Genomic DNA, 9,219 nt, shown 5'->3' on the forward strand with positions numbered 1-9,219 from the left:
ATCTCGGCTCACTGCAAGCTCCGCCTCCCAAGTTCACACCATTCTCCTGCCTCAGCCTCCCGAGTATGCCCAGCTAATTTTTGTATTTTTAGTAGAGATGGGGTTTCCCCATGTTGACCAGGCTAGTCTCGAACTCCTGACCTCAAGTAATCCACTTGCCTCGGACTCCCAAAGTGCTGGGATTATAGGCGTGAGCCACTGTGCCCAGCCCATTATGTAGCCTTTTGTGCCCCACTTCTCCCACTTAGCATAATGTTTTTGAGATTCATCTATATTACTAGTGCATCTGTAGTTCTTTCCTTTATATGGCTGGATTGTTTTGTTTTTGTTTTTGTTTTGTTTTTGAGACAGGGTCTCACTCTGTTGCCCAGGCTGGAGTGCACTATCACAGCTCTCCGCAACCTCCGCCTCCCGGGCTCAAGAGAGCCTCCCACCTCAGCCTCCCGAGTAGCTGGGAATACAAGTGCACACCACCATGCCTGGCTAATTTTTCTCTCTGTCTCTCTTTTTTTTTTTTAAATTTTTGTTGGAAGCACCATGGAGCCGCCTGAGCCCGGCCGAGCCTAAAAGTCCTATGGCCCATGCCTGGCCAATTTTTGTATTTTCTAGTAGAGACGGGATTTTGCCATGTCTCCTAGGCTGGTCTGGAACTCCTCGTCTCAGGTGATTCTCCCGCTTTGGCCTCCCAAGTAGCTGTGGTTACAGGCACGTGCCACCATGCTCAGCCCTCCTGTCAGCACAGTCCTGGCAGCCACTGGCCTGGTTTCTGTCCCTACTGTTTTGCCTTTTACTGGTCTCCATGCTCACCTAAATTTTTTTGTGTTTTTTGTAGAGACAGGTCCTCACTATGTTGCTCAGGCTGGTCTCGAACTCCCAGGTTCAAGCAATCCTCCCACCTCAGTCCCCCAAAGTTCTGGAATTACAGGCATGAATCACTGTGCCAGCATTGCATTTCAAAGCATGAATACATCCCAGTTTTTAAAATGTTTACCATTGTAAATGACCCCTGTTTTAATATGAAAATAACTAATATTGAAGAGAGTATTATGAAGAGGATCATGGTTATGATGTGTAGACACAAAAATCAGGTTATAAGACAGTAAGGTGAGGGCCAGGCGCAGTGACTCACGCTTGTAATCCTAGCACTTTGGGAGGCCCAGGTGGGAGGACTGCTTGAGCCCAGGAGCTGAAGACAGGCCCAGGCAACACAGTGAACCCTGCCTTTATAAAAAGTTAAAAATTAAAAAAGGCTGGGCGCCATGGGTCACGCCTGTAATTCTAGCACTTTGGGAGGCCGAGGCAGGTGGATCACGAAGTCAGGAGTTAAAGACCAGCCTGGCCAAGATGGTGAAACCCTGTCTCTACTAAAAATACAAAAAAAAAAAATTAGCTGGTCGTGGTGGTGGGCACCTGTAATCCCAGCTACTCAGGAGGCTGAGGCAGGAGAATCGCTTGAACCCGGGAGGCGGAGGTTGCAGTGAGCCAAGATCATGCCACTGCACTGCAGCCTGGACAACAGAGTAAGACTCTGTCTCAAAATCAAAACAAACAAACAAAAAAACAGGCCGGGTTCGGTGGCTCACGCCTATAATCCAAGCACTTTGTGAGGCCAAGGCGGGCGGATCACAAAGTCAGGAGTTCGAGACCAGCCTGGCTGATATGGTGAAACCCTGTTTCTGCTAAAAATACAAAAAATAGCCGATGTGGTGGCAAGCACCTATAGTCCCAGCTACTCAGGAGGCTGAGGCAGGAGAATTGCTTGAACCAGGAGGCAGAAGTTGCAGTGAGCTGAGATCACGCCACTGCATTCTAGCCTGGGCGACAGAGCGAGACTTCATCTCAAAGGAAAAAAAAAAAGCCAAAAAATAGTAAGGTGAGGGTGAAACTTCTCTTTTAAAAAAATGTTTACATAGAAACAAACTAAGTGGATAAAATGGATATAAACAAAAATGTTATCAGTGGTTATTTTTGGGCAGTGGAATTATAGGTTTTTAAATGTTTTGCTTATTTATAGTTTCCAAAATTTTCAATTTAAATATAAATTAGTATGCTCTATTTATAGAGACAATACATGAAATATACATAATAAAAATTCAAATGTTATAGAACTGAAAAAGATGAAAAGTAAAAACAACCTCTTCCTCAGAGGTAGCCACTGTCCATAGTTTCTATTTTAGATTCTTACCTTTATACAAGATCATTATAGCTTCTATTTTTTGGTGTATGAACTGTAGTCCTAGAGGATTTTATTAGTTGTGAGTTCTATAACTAAGATCCATCATCTTAGTTGCTAAGAACATAGATACTGAGAACATCATTTAAAGAAAACCTTTTTTTTAAGCAGGGAATGGTGGCTCACCCCTGTAATCCCAGCACTTTGGGAGGCCAAGGCAGGCAGATTGCTTCAGCTCAGGAGTTCAGGACCAGCCTGGGAAACATGGTGAAACCCCATCTCTACTAAAAATAAAAAATTAGCCAGGCATAGTGGCGTGTGCCTGCACTCCCAGCTATTTGGGAGGCTGAGGTGGGAGAATTGCTTGAACCCAGGAGGTAGAGGTTGCAGTGAGCTGAGATCAGGCCACTGCACACCAACCTAGGTGACAGAGAGAGCCTCCATCTCAAAAAAAAAAAAAAAAAATTTCCAGCCAAAACAACTGAAATTCCTCCCCGCTGACCACCTCGATTATTTCTAGATGCCTTGTCGCTGTCCAGACTGTGGTGATTCCCTGTGCTGATCTGAACCCGTGGCCTGAGTCATCTGCAGTTCCTCTCGCAGGTGGTCCCCCATGTCACGGCCCCTGTGGAACCAGTTCGTTACCGTCTCTGTTCATCGCTGCTTCCTAAGTCAGGCCCTGCATGTCTTGACAGTACGTTAGATTCAGAAAAGCTTTGATTGCATCACTGCTTTCATGAACTCAAATGAGAGGAAGGGAGGGAAGGCAGGAAGAAGGGAGGGGGTCCTTTCTCTCCCACAGTGTGCGTTACCTCATTTAACACTTCCTGCTAATGTGGTAGAATGTGTTTAACTTTGAATGAGACTTGGATTTATTTTTATTTATTTATTTATTTTGAGATGGAGTTTCACTCTTGTTGCCAGGCTGGAGTGCAGTGGCGCCATCTCTGCTCACTGCACCCTCCGCCTCCCAGGTTCAAATGATTCTCCTGCCTCAGCCTCCCAAGTAGCTGGGATTACAGGCACGTGCCACCATGCCCAGCTGATTTTTGTAGTTTTAGTAGGGATGGGGCTTCACCATATTGACCAGGCTGGTCTGGAACTCCTGATCTCAGGTGATCCGCCTGCCTCGGCCTCCCAGTGTGTTGAGATTACAGGTGTGAGCCACCGTGCCTGGCCTGAGACTTAAATCCACCTCTTTCTTCTTCTTCTTTTTAAGACAGAGCCTCGTTCTGTCACCCACACTGGAGTTCAGTGGCGTGGTTTTGGCTCACTGCAACCTTGGCCGCCTGGGTTCAAGCAATTCTCGTGCCTCAGCCTCCCGAGTGGCTGGGACTATAGGCACATGCCACCACGCCCACCTAATTTTTTTGTAGTTTTAGTAGAGATGGGGTTTCACCATGTTGGCCAGGCTGGTCTCGAATTCCTGACCTCAGGTGATCTTCCCGCCTTGGCCTCCCAAAGTGCTGGGATTATAGGCATGAGCCACTGCGCCCAGCCCACCTCCTTTTTTTAAAAAATTAATTAATTTATTTTCTAAAGATAGGGTCTCACTCTGTCACTGAGTCTGGAGTGCAATGGCACAATCATAGCTCACTGCAGCCTCAAACTCCTGGGCTCAAGAGCTCCTCCCGCCTCAGCCACCAGAGTAGCCAGGACTACAGGTGCACACCACCATGACTGGCTAATTTTTAAATTTTTTGCAAAGATGAAGTCTCACTCTGTTGCCCAGGCTGGTCTCAAACTCTTGGGCTCAAGTGATCCTCCCGCCTCAGCCTCCCAAAGTGTTGGGATGACCAGCGTGAGCTGCCGTGCTCGACCTAAATCCACCTCTTATTGTTTATATTCATGGATGCAGCAGTTCAGTGAGAATATGTCAGCCGCCCACTGTGCACCAGCCCCTGTGCTAAGCAGTGCGTAACCTGGAGGCTTGTGTCACCTCTCCATACCTTTGAGGTTCATCTGTAAAATGGAGATAGTGTCTCCTCCGAAGGTGATTCTGAGGATTGAATGCAGTGCCTGCTTCAGAGTTGTACATCATCAACGCTATCACTCATCTTTGGGTGCTTAGTACTAAGCCATAGTACTGAGTACTTTTGGAGAAAATGATAAACCAAGCAAATGTATTGGTGGTAGGTAGCTACTGGATCCCCCTGCAAGTTCCACCCAAGGACTAAATGAATGGCTAGACCAATGGTTCTCTTTAAAAAAATTTTTTATTGGCTGGGCACGGTGGCTCATGCCTGTAACCCCCACACTTTGGGAGGCCGAGGTGGGTAGATCACCTGAGGTCAGGAGTTCGAGACCAGCCTGGCCAACACAGTGAAACCCTGTCTCTACTAATAATACAAAAATTAGCTGGGCATGGTGGCAGGCAGCTGTACTCCCAGCTATTTGGGAGGCTGTGGCAGGAGGATCGCTTGAACCCCATCTTGAAAAAAAAAAAAAAAAACACTTGGGGCTGGGCACGGTGGCTCACACCTGTAACACCAGTACTTTGGGAGACTGAGGTGGGTGGATCACTTGAGCCCAGGAGTTCAAGACCAGTCTGGGGAACATAGCGAGACCCTGTCTCTACAAAAAATACATAAATTAGCCAGGTGTGGCGGCACACACCTATGGTCCCAGCTATGTGGGAGGCTGAAGGGAGAATTGCTTGAGCCCGGGAGGTCAAGGCTGCAGTGAGTCATGATCACACCACTGCACTCCAACCTGGCCTGGGCGACAGAACAAGACCCTGTCTCAAAAAAAAAAAAAAAAAAAGCCGGGCGCGGTGGCTCACGCCTGTAATCCCAGCACTTTGGGAGGCCGAGGCGGGCGGATCACAAGGTCAGGAGATTGAGACCACGGTGAAACCCCGTCTCTACTAAAAATACAAAAAATTAGCCGGGCGCGGTTGTGGGCGCCTGTAGTCCCAGCTACTCGGGAGGCTGAGGCAGGAGAATGGCGTGAACTCGGGAGGCGGAGCTTGCAGTGAGCCGAGATCGCGCCACTGCACTCCAGCCTGGGCTGGGCGACAGAGCGAGACTCCGTCTCAAAAAAAAAAAAAAAAAAAAAAAAGAACTCTTGGGCAACATACAGGAAATCGTAAATCTATGTAGCAAGGCTGTGAGTTATAGAGGACACTGGGTTACAGTGCCTGGGGAGGAGAGTTAGTGAGTCGCCAGAGGAGGTCCCTCTGCATGGCTGAGCCCCACAGGGCTGGATCAGGGCTAGGGAGTGGTCTGCTTTGCTCTGGTAGGCCCAAAGACGGGGAGTCTCAGTGTCTCCAGGCAGGCGTTTGGGCCACACTTTCCCTTCACATGGCCTTTGTGTAGCAGGAGATCAATATGCTGCCTCTGGCCTCTTTGGAGAGACCCGTTTACCTACTGTTGACTAAATAAAGGCTTAGAGAGGCTTATGGAATAAGGCGGCTTTCACATCAAAGGGCTCTTACAAAACAGCCTGGTGATGAGTTAAGTACAAATGAATCAGAAACAGATGGACTCAATTTCCTAGAAAATACCCCTGGGCTTCAACAAGAAGAGGGAAAGTGCCCGGCCAAAGGCATTGTGGGTTTTTGCTGATCCTAAAATATGCTCGACGATTTTCTCTGAAATGAGCTGAGATGTTGGGAATATGTCGGCTCCAAGTCATGAGAAACTCTGGGCTGGAGCTCCGCCAGCACATCAGCTGATTTCCAGCAGCTCTCCAGCTCGCCTTGGGGGGCCTGAAGGAGACCCCCACTGACTTGGGGCCACTCTGGGTTTGCAAGGCCTGGACAGAAGGTACTGGCAAGACCTTTCTTCTTCCTGCATCAGTTTCCTGATGATAAAATGCAGGAATCGTTTTTCTTTGTTTTCTTTTTTGAGACAGAGTCTCATTCTCTTGCCCAGGCTGGAGTGCAGTGGTAAGATCTTGGCTCATTGCAACCTCCACTTCCCGGGTTCAAGCGATCCTCCTGCCTCAGCCTCCCGAGTAGCTGGGACTATAGGCACTTGCCACCACGTCCAGCTAATTTTTATATTTTTACTAGAGACAGGGTTTCACCATGTTGACCAGGCTGGTCTTGAACTCCCGACCTCAAGTGATCCACCCCTCCCCAGCCTCGGTCTCCCAAAGTGCTAGGATTAGAGGTTTGAGCCACCGTGCCCAGGCAAAATGCAGGAATTGATTTAGATAATCTCTAAAGGCCTTTTCAGTACTGGTGTTCCATGAGTAATAATAAAAGTAATAATTGCCAACATTTATGGAGTGATTCCTTGTGTTAGGCACTGCATTAAATGCTTTATGTACATTAGCTTATTTTTACTGCTTTTAGCAACCCCGAGTTAGAACTATAATTATCTTCATTGTACAGGTGAGGAAACTGAGGCTCAGAAAGGTTAGTGTGCCCAAAGGTCCACAGCTGGTCCATGGTAGAGTCTGAAATTTAAGCAAGTGGTAAAGATCTTCTCATGATTTCTAGCCCATCAGCTCTTACATTTCCACTCCTTCTAGTGTCTAGGTTGGTATTAAATAGTCTCCTCTCAGCCCTGCCTGAATCCACTACAAAATCTTTCTAACCCAAAGTAATCTGGAATTGCTTGAATTCGGGGGGCAGAGGCTGCAGTAAGCAGAGATTGCACCACTGCGCTCCTGCCCAGGCAGCAGAGTGAGACTCCGTCTCAAAAAAAAAAAAAAAACAAAAACAAACAAACAAAAAAACCACAAAGTAATATTCTGGAAACACAGCCTGGCCTTGCTTGCCCCCTGCTCCCCAGCCTGCATGCCAAGCTCTGTGTTAGATGCTGGGTGTGCAGAGCCTGCTCTCAGGGAGGTGGACAGTAACTCCAGCGCTGTGTGACAGACGCCCATTCCCTCTGACCCAGAGCGGAGTGAGGCATAAGTGGATCATGAGGCACCTGCAGGGGTGAGGCAAGCCGGCATGGCAGGGGACGGCACATGGCACTGCTGAGTGGGATGCCTTCACCTCTGCAGGGAGTGAGAAGGAGGATGGCCCAGAGGCTGGGGGTGAGTGCTGGGTAAGAGGCGAGGAGGCCAGGGAGATAGTCAGGGGCCAGAGCCTACCAGATGATCCTTAGGCCATGGTTCTAAAGGGAGTCATGGCAGGCTGTGCAGCAGGGTAGTAGCAGAAGCATCCATCCCCTGCCTTCTGGTTCTACCCTCCTGCTCCCAGGTTGTGGGGAGTGAAGGACTGAAAGGCAGAGCAGGAAGTGTAAGTGCTTGTTGAGGGTTCACTGGTGACATGGTTGGGTGGTCTTGACCTTAAACATCCACCTGCCATGCCATAAGATGACCCAGATCGGTCAGGTGCGGTGGCTCACGCCTGTAATCCCAGCACTTTGGGAGGCCAAGGCAGGCAGATCACGAGGTCAGATCGAGACCATCCTGACCAACATGGTGAAACCTCATCTCTACTAAAATACAAAAAATTAGCCGGGCATGGGGGCGCATGCCTGTAGTCCCAGCTACTCGGGAGGCTGAAGCAGGGGAATTGCTTGAACCCAGGAGGCGGAGGTTGCAGTGAGCTGAGTTCGTGCCACTGCACTCCAGCCTGGGTGACAGAGCGAGACTCCGTCTCAAAAAAAAAAAAAAAAAAAAAAAAAAAAAAAAAAAAAAAAAAGGACCCATCTTCTGATTGGGTCAGCTGGAATAGTCTAGAAAGCAAGCATCCGGGCCAGTGCCCTGGCCCATCACCCTGGCTGCACAATAGCATTTGGGGAATGCTTGAAAAATTTCACTGTTAGGTCTCCAGCCCAGGCTCTTTAAGATGAAGATCTCTGATAGCAGAGAGGCCTGGCATCCTTGTTTGCAGAAGCTCCTCAGGGAGTTCCCCTGCATGGCCAGGGTCTGGAATCACTGACCTAGGCCAAGGGTTCTCAGTGTTTGGTGCACAACACAATCCCCTGGGAGCTCTCCTTGCCCCAACCTGGACCTGTGAAATCAAAATAGGATGGAATGGGTAGTGATTAGGGCATCTGTGCTTTTTTTCTTTTAGATGGAGCCTTGCTCTGTGCCCAGGCTGGAGTGCAGGAGCGCAATCTCGGCTCATTGCAACCTCTGCCTCCCGGGTTCAAGTGATTCTCCTGCCTTAGTTGCCCGAGTAGCTGGGACTATAGGCACATGCCACCATGCCCGGCTAAGTTTTGTATTTTTAGTAGAGACGGGGTTTCACCCTGTTAGCCAGAATGATCTCGATCTCCTGACCTCGTGATCTGCCTGCCTCGGCCTCCTAAAGTGCTGGGATTACAGGCGTGAGCCACCGCACCCAGCCCATCTGTGCTTTTATCAGGCTCCCCGGGTGACTGATGTGCGTGTATGTGTTGAGAACCCTAGATCATATACTTTGGTTATATTTGCCTGGGCTTCTAATGGAGGGCTGGGTCCTGGTGGGTGCTTGGTAAATGCTGATTAGAGATTGGTAAGAAGGGTGAGACCCTCCTTATGAAGCAGCAAGTGTTTGAGGACCTCTGACACTCTTGGTTCTCCTCTTGGCAGAGGGGAATAGAAATGATGACAAGGCCGGGTGCGGTGGTCAGGAATTTGAGACCAGCCTGGCCAACTTGGCAAAACCCCATCTCTACTAAAAATACAAAAGTTAGCCAGGCCTGGTGGTGTGCGCCTGTAATCCCAGCTACTTGGGAGCTTGGGAGGCTGAGGCAGGAGAATCACTGGAACCTGGGAAGCAGAGGCTATAGTGGGCTGAGATCACGCCACTGCACTCCAGCTTGGGCGACAGAGCAAGACTCTTGTCTCAAACAAAAAAAAAAAAAAAAGGTGGCAGTTTATGGAATGTTTTACTGAATGTTCCCATCCACCATCAACAGGCCCCTGCCCTCAGGGAGTTTACCTGTGTGGTGGGGTAGAACAGCCCTTCACCTGTACTCCAAACTCCTAGCTCCACCCTCACCCTGCAGTGCTCTTCTGAGCCTCTCTACTGAACATCGTAAGAAGGAACAAGTGAAGAAGAGGTGTTCTGATCGTGTAACTGGTTAACTTTGTGGTACGGTCAGAAGATAGAGTGCTTGAGTGCCAGCCTAAGTGGTGCCAATTGCTTACAGTGA

Source organism: Macaca nemestrina, chromosome 15 (assembly GCF_043159975.1).
Source record: "Macaca nemestrina isolate mMacNem1 chromosome 15, mMacNem.hap1, whole genome shotgun sequence".
Classification (NCBI taxonomy): domain Eukaryota; kingdom Metazoa; phylum Chordata; class Mammalia; order Primates; family Cercopithecidae; genus Macaca; species Macaca nemestrina.